The sequence below is a fragment of the Hypanus sabinus genome, chromosome 10, assembly GCF_030144855.1.
Source record: "Hypanus sabinus isolate sHypSab1 chromosome 10, sHypSab1.hap1, whole genome shotgun sequence".
In the NCBI taxonomy this organism is placed as follows: Eukaryota; Metazoa; Chordata; class Chondrichthyes; order Myliobatiformes; family Dasyatidae; genus Hypanus; species Hypanus sabinus.
In genome coordinates, this window is record NC_082715.1 from 161,902,687 (window position 1) to 161,917,636 (window position 14,950).

A 14,950-nucleotide genomic window follows, 5' to 3' on the forward strand; every position below is an offset into this window, starting at 1 on the left:
TCTGAGGGTATGTAAAGTGCCATCCGGATCAATGAGGAGAACCTTCTCGGTAAGTAGCACCGACAGAACTTAATCATTGGATGTTGCCGTTGGGCGAACGAGGGTGCGAAGAGCATGAAGAATTTATCAGGAAACAACACCGCCGCCTCCACGCTCCCCCACCCCCAGCACCAGAATACCTTCTTATCTTCTCTGAACGGTGGATTGAGAAGCCTTCCGGCTGTTCTACCGAACTGAGCCAGTTCTCATGAAACAGAGAAGACCGCAGTCCCTCATTTCTCTCCAAAACTGCAATATTGCGCTTACGTGATGTATCTTGTTTTCAAGTAATTGGCTTTTGGCAAAGGAGATGCCGGTTAGAGGATGTTTCATAGCTCGTCGATTTAGTCTGGCTTGAAGACTTCCAAACTGACCTCTTTTCCGAGAATGGTAATGGCTGACCTTCGGTGATCGCTGAAAGGTGCCGCACCTGCATTCCCGAGAGTCAAGGCCACCTGGCCCACCAGCAGCTCGTTAGACTGCCAATTAATTTAGACATCTCAAAAGTACATTTCTTAAAGTGAAATTAGGGGTTTCAGATTGCAGCGACAGTAGTTCAGAAGAAATACATCCAGACATTTTACGAGCTGTCGGCAGTACGTCGCGTGTATCGCCAGTGCCATCGTGGATCTTTGGATTTATAAACAAATCTCAAATCCTTAAAGCCTTATCAATAACGTAGACATCCCGCTGTTAATTGAGCCGACAAAATGCAACAGCTCGCACATAATGGTTAAATAAGAACTGTCTTTGATTTGTACAGCAAATTGAATAACGATGATTAAAATGCAGGCCATTGAGCCTAAGAGAGCTGCTGGAAGAGTTACAGGAGGGCATGCGGGTGTTGGGATCTGTCAGCATTTAAACAGGCAGAGGCAAATTAGATATTGTCATGAGATTTCTAAATCTGTAAATGACATCAGTGCTGGTGGTGTCTTGGACAACGAAGCGGATATACGAACATTGAAAGGGGTCAAGGAATGCCAGGAGGAATTTAACTTGACAAAATGTAACACTTTGTAAAGTTAAGGCAGGCAGTTCTTGAATAGTAAATGACAGGACACTGGGAATTTTGGAGAATTGGATGAACCAAGCCGATGGATGCATATTCGCTGAAACCGATATTTCCATGTAGAAAAGGCATAGGAAGGATGGAAAACACACCGGGAACTTTTCCTGAGAAGGTGACCTGGAACCATCGGTTTCGGCTATAAGGATAGTTGGTGTAAGCTGAGAGATTTCTCCCTGCTGCATAGGACGCCGAGGGGTGACATTCAAGAGGGTCACAGATAGGTGTCAATACGGTTGTTGTGATGCATTCAGTGTGATAGCATCGTGGGTAGTGTTTGTGGTTCCTACTTTCGGAGAAGTGAAAAGCAGATCTGAACGTGTAATTCTCTCCCTACCGGTGTATAGCCTCTCCAACAGCAAGCCTCGTGTAGTGCCTACTCACTGGGGACACGGGGACACTGAACTACTTTCGGACGCAGGCTGAACTCCATAGGACAGGGAGGACGTCTGGCACCTGCAAACACCAGTGTGTGGACGCGCCCTGGTGCTCGTGAACAGATCAGTAACTATGGGTAAATAGTCCCACGGCCGTTCGGGCAGCCTCGGGAGAGACGAACGTTACGGGAGTAAAAACACACTGCAAATCAAGAATGGAGCCTCTTAGCCGGCTGAACGTCACAGAATACCCTTCCTGCAACATCCCCTCTCACTTATCTGGGTTGCAATCCATCTGCCACTTCTCAGCCCAGTTTTGCATTCTATCAATACCCCGCTGTAACGTATAACAGGCGTTCACACTATCTACAACACCCCAACCCTCGCGTCATCAGCACATTTACTAACCTATCCCTCTACTTCCTCATCCAGGTCATTTAGGAAAATCACAAAGAATCGGAGTCCCACAGCAGATCCCTGAGACTCACCACTGGTCACGGACCTCCCTGGAAAATATGACCCTTCTACAACCACTCTTTGCTTTCTGTAGGCATGCCATTTCTTATCCGCAAAGGAATATTCCCGTGGATCCCACGAGTCCTTACTTTCTCAATAAGCTTTGCATGGGGTTCCCTATCAAATGCCTTGCTGAAATGCTTATACACTACAAGTGTAGCACTTTCTTCATCAATGTGTTTAGTAACATCCTCAAAAAATTTAATAAGGCTTGTAATGCACGAACTAGCTTTCACAAAGCCATGCTGACTATTTCTAATCATATTACGCCTTTCCAAATGTACATAAATCCTACCTCTCAGGATCTCTTCCATCAGCTTACCAACTAATGAAGTAAGCCTCACTGATCTATGATTTCCTGGGCGATCTCTACTCCCTTTCATGAATAAGGGAAGAACATTTGCTATGCTCCGGACCCTCCACCGTCACCATTGATGATGCAATAGTGACGGTATGACCCCGAAATTAAAGGGTTTACGTGTGAGAAGCGTTTGATAAATGTGGATGCATACTATTGACAACTATAGAATATTGAAAGACCGTGTGAGTGTGGATGTGGTGGAATAATTCACATGGTGGAGGGAGACTGAGACGACACGTCACTGCCTCAGAATACAAGCGCGCCCCTTAAGAATAAATATGAGGGTAAAATTATTCCATCAGAGTGGCCAATCTAGGGAACTCATTGCTACGGACGGCTGTAAAGGCGGAGTCATTGTGTTTTTATAAAGCAAAAGTTAATAGGTTTCTGATCAGTCAGGGCGTCAAAGGTCCCGGGCAGAAGGCAGGAAAATAGGGGTTGATGAGAATAAGAAAGCAGCAGAAAAGTATCAATAACCCCCACACCCCCACCCCCACCCCCCCCCCCCCCCCGTTTCGGCAAACATCAGCAGCGCCACCATCCACCACATAAGCAAAGCAACGTCCACAAGGAGAGATGCGCTCAATGGTGGGAGAGCTTTACCGGACAGGTACTGGGCGAATCCACCACATTCTGTACAGAGCCATGATTCTGACAGTCGCTACACTCTGTATCACATCTACAGACATTTGTCAAAGTTTTAGATGTCATGCCGATCTCCGCAGACTCCTAAGAAACTAGAGGCTCTGCCGTGCTTTCTTCGCAATCGCACTCTTGATGGGTACAGGACAATCCCACTGAAATAGTAACACCCAGGAATTCAAAGTTGCTCTCCCTCTCTGATCCTCCGATGAGGACTGGCTCATGGACCTCTGGTGTCTCCTTCCTTTGTTTTGCGTGCATTGTGTGAGACGCGTAAGGGCAGGGTGGAAGCTGGAGGCGAAGTGGGTGAAATTGTCGAGCTCAGCGTGAGTGCGTGAAGCGGCAGAATACTTTCGTCGACGTAGCGATGGAAACATTGGGGTGCATTACCAAGAAAGGTTTGGTACATGGATTGTTTTACATAGCTAATGAAAAGTGAGACATAACTGGGACTCATGCGAGTGTCAACAGCTACCTATTGAATTTGGTGTGAGTGGGAGGAACGGAAGCAGGGACTGTTGCGGTGAGGACCAGTTCTGCCAGACGGAGGTTAGTGATGGTACAGGGGAACTGGGTTGGTACTTTGCTTGAGAAAGGTGGAGTGTTTTAAGGTCATTTTGCTGGGATTCTGGACATCCATGGAGAAAATGAGATGGTCAGGGCAAGGGAACTGAAAATTAGTGAGTTGATCGAGAGCACGGGAAGTTTCGCGAATGCAACTGGGAAGGGGCTAAAGTATGGGCCATATGCTGGACTGGAGCTATGAGATCACAGGATCAGTGGGGTAAGAGCAGGCCGAGACAATGGGCCTCTACGGACATTCAGACTTGTGAATCGAGTAGGAGGTAGAAGCGAGCAGTTGGGGGCAATGGAGCCATGAGTTTTCTACAGCGAATGGAGGTTCTCCAGAGTTGATGATGTCAGTGATAATTTCGGAGGCAGTACTCTGATTGCCCGGTGTCGGGATTATTCAAGCTGTAGGCATGAGGACGTGTCTGAGAGTTACCGCCTGGTCTCAGCAAGGTAGAGGTCAGTCCGCCATTCTACAACAGCAGCACTTTGGGATCGATGGTAATTTTGGGTATGGGGGTTGAGATTTGGGAGGGCAGAGCATTCAAGTTCGAGGAGCGGTGAGGTTTCCTGATGTTGAGGCGGTTGACGTCTAGTTGGCAAATGGTGATGAAGACATCCCAGAGCTGGCGGAGAACCAGCGCGTTGTTTACAAGAAGAGGAGGAGGGTTGGAGACATGAGAATGCACCGTCAGTACTGGGTGGTGAATTCTTGCCGAAAAGGCGACTCGGGGACGGAGCTGAATGTGAAATAAATTTCACCTTCCCAGCAGCTCCTCCTCCTCCTGAACGTCTGGAAAGCTCCAACCAATTGTTTATGAAAGTGTCTGCAGAAATATTACACAGACTAGACACATGATATTATATGTTGCGTACAACGAAGACGAGGCATTACGGTTTCCCCCAGGGTGGGGTACTCCGATTAATCACCACTCTGAATTGAGACAATCATGCTGCAGGGAGTGACAGAAATGAACCGAATCCGCTAGTTTATTAAAAAGACCGTGGCAGGACTCGAACCTGCAATCTTCTGATGACTTCTACCAATCAAGCACCGAAGTCAGACGCCTTATCCATTAGGCCACACGGTCAAGATCTATGCGATAGGTCGAGGGGAAAAATGTGGAACATGCTGAATGCTGCAAGGAGTTTCCAGCGTTAAAATGATTTCCTGACCGAGCTAAAAGTACTCCCATGCGGTGATTTCATCCCAGGTGAACAGTCGACCATTGTTGTGTCAATATCTCTCCATGCATTCCTGCTTTGGGCTGCTTTCACAAAGAAAGGAATTCTCAGAGGCACACGCCACTGTCTTTTGCAGCGGCCTTATATTCTGGGATTGGAATCACTAACAATGCTCCACCACATTCAATAATTGTTGATAGAGTGAGCGCGATTTGTTTTTAGATATTTCAGCCGCTGGTTTGGTATTCCAGAAACGAGCAGCCGTGTGTTTGTTTCGGGTAAGCGTTAGGGTATACGGATCTGCTGCTACGCACAGCCGGACCTGCTCTTCAGCGTGTCTGTAATGTGGAAGTTATCGGGTTATTGCATTTGCTCCTTACACGGAAAATCGTCATTCTAGAACCAGATGACAAACACCTATAATACCTGTTGACTTGAAATCCAGCAATATGATAACAAAGCTGCTGAAATTTTATTTCATTCAACATAAATTTATCTAATTTACAGCTCAAAACATTCATAATTTCTGCGAGTACTTATGCCACAGCACGTCCACAACGTCTAACGTGTATAAAGTACATAATTCCATGTTTCCTGTGGGTAGTAAATATCTCTCTAAACTGCCCTTATCGTCCTCCATAAATTCTGGTAAGCACGGCGAGGAAAGTAAATCGGCACAGAATCTGAATACGCATGTGCGGAGCTTAAGCAGAAGTTTTAAATGCTGTGAAAAATTTCAGAAGTTCGGAACAGAACTCAGAAAAGAGCAGACGAGGTGGCCGAGAGGTTAAGGCGATGGACTGCTAATCCATTGTGCTCTGCACGCGTGGGTTCGATTCCCATCCTCGTCGTGACATGGCAATCGGGGGAACCACCTCTGAAACTGCCACTTTAAAACATCCAAGCATCCAAATTTTGTCCCCTCCAGGGCAAGAGGGCACAGCTTCAGAATAGAGAGGTGCCCTGTCAAATCAGAGATTGAGAGAAATCTCTTCAGTCAAAGGGCAGTGAATTTGTGGAATTTATTGCCGTCGCGGAGGCCAGGTAATTGGCTGTACTTAAGGCAGAGACTGGTAGGTTCTTGATTGGACATGACACCAAATATTACTGGAGAGGGCTGGGAACTGGAGCTAATGAGGAGAGAGAAAAAAAAAGAACAGCCATGATTGAATGGCGGCGCAGACTCGATGGGCCAAATGGCCTAATTCTGCTTCTGTGTTTTATGGTCTTATGGGCATACATATCATTCCTCTCAACTCCATTCCCTCGCCTTCTCCTCGAAACATTTGAACACTTGCTACCTGTCCACCTCCTCACCACCGCTTCAAATGTACCCAATTACTTGCCCTTCACGGCGACCCGTGGGGATAACTTCCAAACATCCATAACTTTGTAGCTACAGATATTGCTTCTTGTCCCGTTTCTAAAGGGGCGTCCTTATCTGAGGTTGTGCCGGCTGGCCTATGATTAGCACTACATGTAAATCCTCTTCATGTCCATCCATCTTAACCTGACCATATCCGATGGATTTCAATAAGATCCCCATCTCATTCTTCCAAATTCCAGCGACCAAGGCCCAGGGTCCTAAAATATTCCTCGTATGTAACTCTTTTCTTCCGGGAACCATTCTCCTGATCGTCCTCTGGACTCTCTCCTTTGCCGGTACATCCGTTTAAGATAGGTGACACAAACTGTTCACCATATTCCAACTGCGGTCTAACCAAAACCTTATAAAGGCTCAACATTACATATTCGTTTTTATTTTCTAGTTTTCTCGAAATAAATGCTGACATTGCATTTACCTTCCTCACTACCATCTCAAACTGGAAATGAGACTTTACAAACCATTCCAGTGATTTTCTTCCCCGTCCTCGCCATCATTGCTCTTCCCGGAGATTGTCTTTCCAAAGATAACTGTACATTTTCCTTCTCACATGTGCCTCTCGTGATAATAATTAATGGTGTTATCGTACATACAGCAGGTAATTATGCAAATTTTAGCCCTATGCACATTGATAATTTACTGTCCCGAGGACCCGTGTTTACTAAAATATGTGCTGGCATTGGCGATCCTACAGAGTAGGTTTACGAGAATAAACGATTTAACGCACGAGGCGTGTTTGATGGCCCTGTGCCTGTATTCGCTGGATTTAGCAGGATGGAGTGGGAGAAGTGGGGAAGCTTACCTGTAACTGAAAGGCTCAGATCGAGCCGTCAAGCTGAAGATTATCCAGCAGTCGGAGAGTCTAAGACCAGAGACCGCAACCTCCGAATAGAGGAATGTCGCCTTCAGAACAGAGCAGAGGAGGAATTTCTATTGCCAGAGGCAATGCGTCTAACGGCCTCGTTGCCAGAGACTGTTGCTGAGGCCAAAAGATTGAATATACAGTATTTTCAGCGGAGGTTAATGGGTCCGTCATGAATAGGGGCATCATAATTTAAGTGGGGAGGGCAGGAGAACGGTGTTGGGAGAGAAATACATCGGCCATCATCGAATGGCTTATGACCGTGTGCTGTGATCAGGCTGTTGTGGCGACCCGCTTTCTGCGCAGGCGAACCGGCTCACAAATAGCCAGCGCGCGGGAGGAGACTTTGGTGATGCACCTCTGACGTCGTTTCCGCCCGGAGAGGGCGGGCGCTGGGGATTAAATGCCAGCGCCGCGAAGTTTGAATAAATTAGTTTCGAAACGACTTACCGACTGCGTCTCGTTATTTCAGCGCTGTGTGTAGCACATCGCAACATTGGTGACCCCGACAGTCCAAAAGGGATTTGGACCAAAGATGACCGACTCTTCGTCGGTTCACGCAGTTTCGCTAAAACTGCCGACTTTCTGGACGCTGCGACCACGCGTGTGGTTTAGCCAAGCAGAAGCCCAGTTCCAGATTCGGCAGAGATCCTCTGATTCCGCGTGTTACTACCACGTGGTGAGCGCCTTTGACCAGGAGACGGCCGCCCAGGTTGCGGATTTCATACAGTCGCCTCCGGAAGAAGGCAAATATGAAGCATTCAAAGCGCTGCTCATTGGGACCTTTGGCCTCTCACGGCGTGAGCGAGGTGCCCACCTGCTTCACCTGGACGGTTTGGGAGACAGACTGCTGTCAGCATTGATGAGCGACATGCTGGCCCTGGCTGACGGACACAAGCCCTACCTCATGCTTGAGCAAGCGTTCCTAGAGCAACTGCCCGAGGACATACATCTGCTGCTGGCCGATGCAGATTTCAGCGATCCCCGGAAGGTGGCGGCCCGGGCTGACGTGCTGTGGAAAGCCAAGAGGGAGAGCGTGGCATCCGTCAGTCAGATTACCAGGCCAGGCCCGGTAGGGGGGCGCACACAACACAGAGGCAGGAGTGAGGAGGACAGTGAACAGTGGTGTTTCTACCACCAGCGGTGGGGCACAGAAGCTCGCTGTTGTCGCCCGCCCTGCAAGTGCCAGGGCCAGCTGCCGCTAAAGACTGACGGCTGGCCACCAGTACAGCCTCTTGTACGTCTGGAACAAACAGTCGGGACGCGCTTCTTGGTCGACACCGGAGCGGAGATCAGCGTCTTGCCCCCGACGGGGTACGACACCCGGAACAGGAAGACAGGACCCACCATGAGGGCCGCAAACGGCAGCACGATGCGGACCTATGGCACTCGCACAATGCAGCTGCAGTTCGGCGCCAGCCGGTTCACGTGGGACGGGGGTCGGCAACCTGCGGCTCCCGAGCCATTTGTGGCTCTTTCACCTCTGTGCTGCGGCTCCCTGTGGCTTTGGGAAATAATTGGTCAGTATTTAATTAAAATGTATTTTATGTTAGTTTGTTAGCTTTTGAAATGTAATTCTAAATTTGAAGATTATGGTGATCTTGTACAATCCAAGTGTGGCGACACATTTCCTCACAATTAGCCAGCATTCCGGCTAAGGGAGATAGCCTACGGGGGTTTGTGAGTACGCGTCTTTTGCAGCATCTGCGTCCATGGGGGCTGGGTTGAGGGAGGCTTAAAAGCAAGGCTGTTTAGTTCGAATAAAGTTATTCGACTGCAGTTTACTGACATCGCTACAACGTGTTTTTATCGCTATTAATATACGTCACCACTGCCAATACCTGACACCCGTCAGTGCGCGATTTCTTTAATTTTTCGATCCAAGGTAAGCCAACTATGGAGAATTCTAAAAAAAGAAAAGTGACTGAAGAAAACAGAACGTTTAATGATACGTGGACAGATTCATTTGCTTTCACTGTTGACGAGACTGGTTTACCGGTATGCTTAATATGCAATGAGAAACTAGCAAACAACAAAAAGTCAAATGTCGCAAGGCATTTCCAGAATAAACACGCAGCCTTTGCTCAAAAATATCCGGATGGAGATGAGAGAAAAAAAGCCGTTTCGGAACTGATGCGGAAGGTTGATCTGAGCAAAAATCATTTCCAGAAATGGATGAAGTCTGGAAAATCAACGACATACGCCAGTTATATTGCCGCTCAGGAAATAGTCAGGCACGGGAAGCAGTTTACAGATGGTGAATATATAAAAGAATCTTTCATTAAGATTTCAGAACATCTATTCACGGACTTTAAAAACAAGAGTGAAATTGTGCAGAAAATCAGGGATATGCCCCTCTCTGCAAAGACTGTCAAAGACAGAACCATAAAAGTGGCAGAAGACATCACAAGACAGCAAATTAAAGACATCAATTCAGCTGTGGCCTACTCGATTGCCTGTGACGAGTCTAAAGACAAAGGTGATATTGAACAAATAGCGTTGTTCTGCCGGTATGTAAACTCTGCCGGGCCACAGGAAGAACTGATTGAGTTGATACCTCTAAAAGACCAAACACGGGGGGAGGACATCTGTGAGGCTGTCTTGAATTGTTTAAGAGCCAAAGGAATAAAGACCACCCATCTGGTGTCAGTAGCTACTGATGGGGGCACCGAATATGACGGGAACGCACAAGGGAATTGTGGCTTTACTGCAGAAGTCGCTGGACAGAAAGCTGCTGACTTTTCACTGCATCTTGCACCAAGAGGCACTGTGCGCTCAAACATTTCCTCCGGAATGCACAGAAGTAATGGATGTTGTCATTCAGATTGTCAATAAAATAATGGCAAAAAGTTTAAATCACCGTCAATTCCGTTTGTTACTGGACGAGCTGGAAATTGCATATTCTGATCTCCTGCTGCACAACAAAGTCTGATGGTTGTCCAGGGGGGAGGTGCTGAAACGCTTTGTCGCGTGTCTGGAAGAAGTGAAAACTTTCCTGGGCAGCAAAGGGCTCAACTTTCCTGAGCTGGAACAGCCAGAGTGGCTGGAAAAGCTACACTTCATGGTAGACATGACAGCGCACCTGAACACGCTGAACACAGCTCTTCAACGGGGTAAGGACGTACAGCCCTGCACATGTTGGAGGATGTTTTGGCATTCGAGCGCAAGTTGACGTTGCTTGCCAGAGATTTACAGAAAGGCACATTGTCTCACTTCCCCAATTTGAGAGAGTTCAAACAAGGTCACGACATGATAAATTCGGAGTATTTACATTCTGCAATCATCGCAATGCAAACATCGTTTGGGAAACGCTTCTGTGAGTTCAGAGAGGAAAAAAACACATTATCCTTCCCGGTCACTCCCCTAAGCATCGATCCATCCCTACTAAATACGACTGCATTGTCAGGTGTGAGTCAACCTGAACAAGTATGATAAATATTTTAATTGCCTATTATTTTACGTATATTCATATGTTTTCATTGTTCAGTGAAATAGTCCTTTTATTTTTCAGGTTGACAGCTGGCTGACGTTATTTTTGGTTTGCTGCTGGCGGCAAATTTAAGTTTGGCGTTTTTCATAAATACAAGAAGGACTCAAATAGACGTTGAGTATTTTACTTAAAAGTAACCTTCAACCCAACGTCTTTTTTTCGGAGTTCAAAATGTTTTTGTTGCATGCAGAAATGTAATTTCATTTTCTCTGCAGGAGTTCATCAATTTCATAAATGCAACACATTATAGTTTGTTTATACATAGCATAAAGGCAAAACAAAACGTTGTATGCAGTGTTATTTCATTTTAAATGTCAAGCGGGTTTTGCGGCTCCCAGTGTTTTCTTTTCTGTGGGAAACGGGTCCAAGTGGCTCTTTCAGTGGTAAAGGTTGCTGACCCCTGAGTCGTGGGATTTCACACTGGCCGCCGTGGTCCAACCACTCCTGGGGGCGGACTTCTTGCGAGCTCAGAGCCTGTTGGTCGACTTGCAAGGGAAAAGACTGGTACAGCCGAGACTTTCCAGACATTCTCCCTGGGTGAAGCCAAGTTGCCGGCCCCAAACCTGGACTTCCATCACGCTGTCGGATGACGAAATTACCAGAATCCTGGCGGACTTTCCATCGATTCTGGCACAGCAATTCACGGCAGCCCTGCCCAGACGCGGGGTACAGCACCACATTCCCACCCAGGGACCACCCCTCCACACCAGCGCACGAAGGCTCCCCCGGGAAAAGCTGCGCCTGGCGAAGGAGGAGTTCAAGAGGATGGAGGAATTGGGGATCGTACGGAGGTCCGACAGCCCATGGGCCTCCTCCTTGCACATGGTGCCCAAAGCAGCCGGGGTTTGGAGACCATGCGGCGACTACCGCAGACTGAACGAGGCTACCACTCCAGACCGCTACCCGTGCCGCATATACGGAACTTTGCAGCAAACCTGCACGGGGCAAGAATCTTTTCCAAAGTAGACCTCGTCCGGGGATACCATCAAATCCCAGTGCACCCTGAAGACATCCCCAAAACAGCACTCGTCACCCCGTTCGGCCTGTTCGAGTTCCTCCGAATGCCGTTCGGCCTGAAGAATGTCGCACAGACGTTCCAGCGGCTAATGGATGCGGTGGGACGTGATCTGGACTGAGCGTTCATCTATTTGGACAACATCCTTATAGACAGCAGTAGTCGTCAGGAGCATCTGCCCCACTTCCGCCAGCTCTACTCCCGCCTGAGTGATTTCGGCCTCATGATCAACCCGGCCAAATGCCAGTTTGGTCTCGATACCATCGACCTCCTGGGCCACAGGATTACCAAAGACGGGGCAACACCTCTGCCCAATAAGGTAGTTGCTATCCGCCGCTTTGCCCGGCCCAACACGGTCAAAGGCCTGCAGGAGTTTGTTGGTATGGTGAACTTCTACCACAGTTTCCTCCCCTCAGCAGCCCGTATCATGCGCCCTTTGTACACCCTGATGTCGGATAAAGGCAAGGACATTACTTGGGACGAGAAGGCCGCGGTCGCTTTCGTTAAAGCCAAGGAAGCCTTGGCAGATGCCGCAATGCTGGTGCACCCCAGAACGGACGTTCCGACCGCCCTCACGGAGGACGCATATGACACAGCAGTCGGTGGGATGCTGGAGCAGCTCATCGAGGGCCGCTGGAAACCCCTGGCGTTCTCAGCAAGCAAATACGACCACCCGAACTCAAGTACAGTGCTTTCGACCGGGAGCTGTTGGCTCTGTATCTGGCAATCCGGCATTTCCGGTACTTCTTGGAAGGCAGGCCGTTAACCGCGTTCACGGACCACAAACCGTTGACCTTCGCGTTCACGAAGGTGTCCGATCCCTGGTCGGCTCGCCAGCAGCGACATCTGTCCTGCATCTCCGAGTACACGACGGACATCCAGCATGTCTCGGGAAAGGACAACGTCGTGGCGGACGCACTCTCCAGACCAGCTGTCCAGGCCCTGTCCCTGGCGGTGGACTATGCAGCGCTGGCGGAGGCGCAGCAGGCAGACGACGAGATACCCAGCTACAGGACCACAGTCTCGGGTTTGCAGCTGCAGGACTTTCTCGTGGCCCAGGTGAGAGGAGCTCCTGTGCGACGTGGCTACCGGCCAACCTCGCCCCATCGTCCCAGCAGCCTGGATGTGGCAAGTTTTCGACTCCATACACGGTTTGGCGCACCCATCTATCAGGACAACCGTCCGGCTGATATTGCACGGGGGAAAGCTGCGGCCGTGGTTTTGGAAACAGTGACTGTGTTCAGCTGTTTATGTCACAAGGTGGGGGCAGGGGTGCTGGGAAGGACCCACAAGCGGAACACCAACACGTCTTTCTTAGATACAATAAAATAGCGTTTATTACCCGCTACACAGAGAACCGGGAAATCAAGGAGGACAAAGAGGAACACGAACCTCGGACCAGGAGACTAGGGAGTTGGATCGCCGCGGACCTTGGACTTGGAAACTGGGAACTTGGATCTCTGCGCCCATGACTTAGACACTGGGAACGACCATGGACTTGGACATTGGGAACTTAGATCGTCGCGGACCTTGGACTTGGAAACTGGGAACTTGGATCTCTGCGCCCATGACTCAGACACTGGGAACGTGGACCGCTGCAGACCATGGACTTGGACATTGGGAACTTAGATCGTCGCGGACCTTGGACCTGGAGACTGGCACCTTGATTCGCCATAGCCAGAACGTGGACACCATGGATCGCAAACACCAAACACAGGACAGGAATGTCGAGCCAGGACTCCGCCTTCTACTCAGGCACCGAGCCGGGACTCTTCTTCGAGGGACAGACACGGAGACTGGGCATGAACATCGAGCTATGACTCCGCCTTCAACTCACCCCTGGCAGTTTGACCTTGTCCGGACCTACTCTGGCGAAGGAAAGCGAATTGCCGGCACTCCAATGCGGGCTAGATAACTCTGGCTTGTGGTAGCGACGGCGATTTGGTAATGTTTCCGAACACACTCGCCCCGAACGGCTAAAGCCAGGGGCTTAGAAACTGCTGGTGCGGGTCGAGAGTAGATTATCCTAATGGCCAAGCTCAAGGGACATGTTATTTAGAAGGGAACAAGCTGTCAATGGTTCGGATCATAACGCAACCTATCTAAATTTAAAGGAGAACCGATCCGGACCATGACAGTTTAAAGGATATTTACTGGTATGTTCGGCTCTCAGAGATATTCACATGGTTAACCTATTCATTCATTTGTGTACAGAGATCTCCTAATTCAAAATTCAGTGTTCAAGTTGACAGATTTTATTACTTCCAAACCCGTACTGCAGATATTCCGAGATATACGAGAAACTCGGATGCAGCAGAGTCTCGCTTCATGATTGAAGTATTGAAAGGGATACATCTGCTCCTCGCTTGCTCTTTACGATTTCTCACAACCTTTCCACATCTTTTTTTAAGCTCAATTAAACACTTTTTATGGATGCATAGAACAATAAAACCATAGAACATTACAGCACAGAAACAGGCCTTTTGGCCATTCTTAGCTGTGCCGAACCCTTTTCCGGCCTATTCTCACTGACCTGCACCTGGACCATATCCCTCCATACACCTGTCATCCATTTACCATTCAAGTTTTCCTTAAATGTTAAAAGTGAACCCGTATTTATCACTTCATCTGACAGCTCCCACCCACCACTCTCTGCGTGAAGAAGTACTCCCCCTCCAATGTTCCCTTTAAACTTTTCCCCCTTCACCCTTAACCCATGTCCTGTGTTTTTTTTCTCCCCTGACCTCAGTGGAAAAAGTCTGCTTGCATTCACTCTATCTATACCCATCATAATTTTTTACACCTCTATCAAATCTCCCCTCATTCGTCTATGCTCCATGGAATAAAGTTCTAAACTATTCAACCTTTCTCGGTAACTCAGTTTCTCAAGTACCGGCAATATCCTTGCAAATCTTCTCTGCATTCTTTCAACATTAATATCCTTCCTGTAATTCGATGACCAAAACTGCACGCAATTCTCCAAATTAGGCCTCACCAATGCCTTAAACAACCTCACCATAACATTCCAACTCTTATATTCAATATTTTGATTTATAAAGGCCAATATACCAAAAGCTTTCTTTACTACCCTATCAAACTGTGACGCCACTTTTAGGGAGTTTTGTACCTGTATTCCCAGATCCCTATGTTCTACTGCACTCCTCAGTGTCCTACCATTTACCTTGTATGTTCTGCCTTATTTTTTTCCTACCAAAGTGCAATACCTCACACCTGTTTGTATTAAACCCCATCTGCCATTTTTCAGCCCATTTTTCCAGGTTGTATTTTTTTTCTGCAGAATTAGGGGTTGACAGAGGAATTCGTGGAAGTGTATCAGTGCATGAGAGATTAGATCAGTCAGCAACATCTTCCCCTCACGTGAAAATCATAAACAGTGGAAGCATCGGTTTAAACAGAGAGTGGCAATGTTTAGAGGGCAT

At 48.2% G+C, this 14,950-nt stretch overlaps 1 protein-coding gene and 2 non-coding genes across 3 annotated transcripts in view; 2 read left to right on the top strand and 1 right to left on the bottom strand.

Moving 5' to 3' along the window:
* LOC132401288 (zinc finger protein 214-like) overlaps positions 1–14,950 on the top strand; it is a 1,156,463-nt gene that overhangs the window by 1,007,638 nt on the left and 133,875 nt on the right. The window lies entirely within an intron of this gene.
* trnar-ucg (transfer RNA arginine (anticodon UCG)) lies at positions 4,574–4,665 on the bottom strand. Its single transcript is given in 2 exon segments — positions 4,574–4,609; positions 4,629–4,665. It is a non-coding gene; the product is annotated as a tRNA-Arg (tRNA).
* Positions 5,529–5,610, top strand: trnas-gcu (transfer RNA serine (anticodon GCU)). The gene has a single exon. It is a non-coding gene; the product is annotated as a tRNA-Ser (tRNA).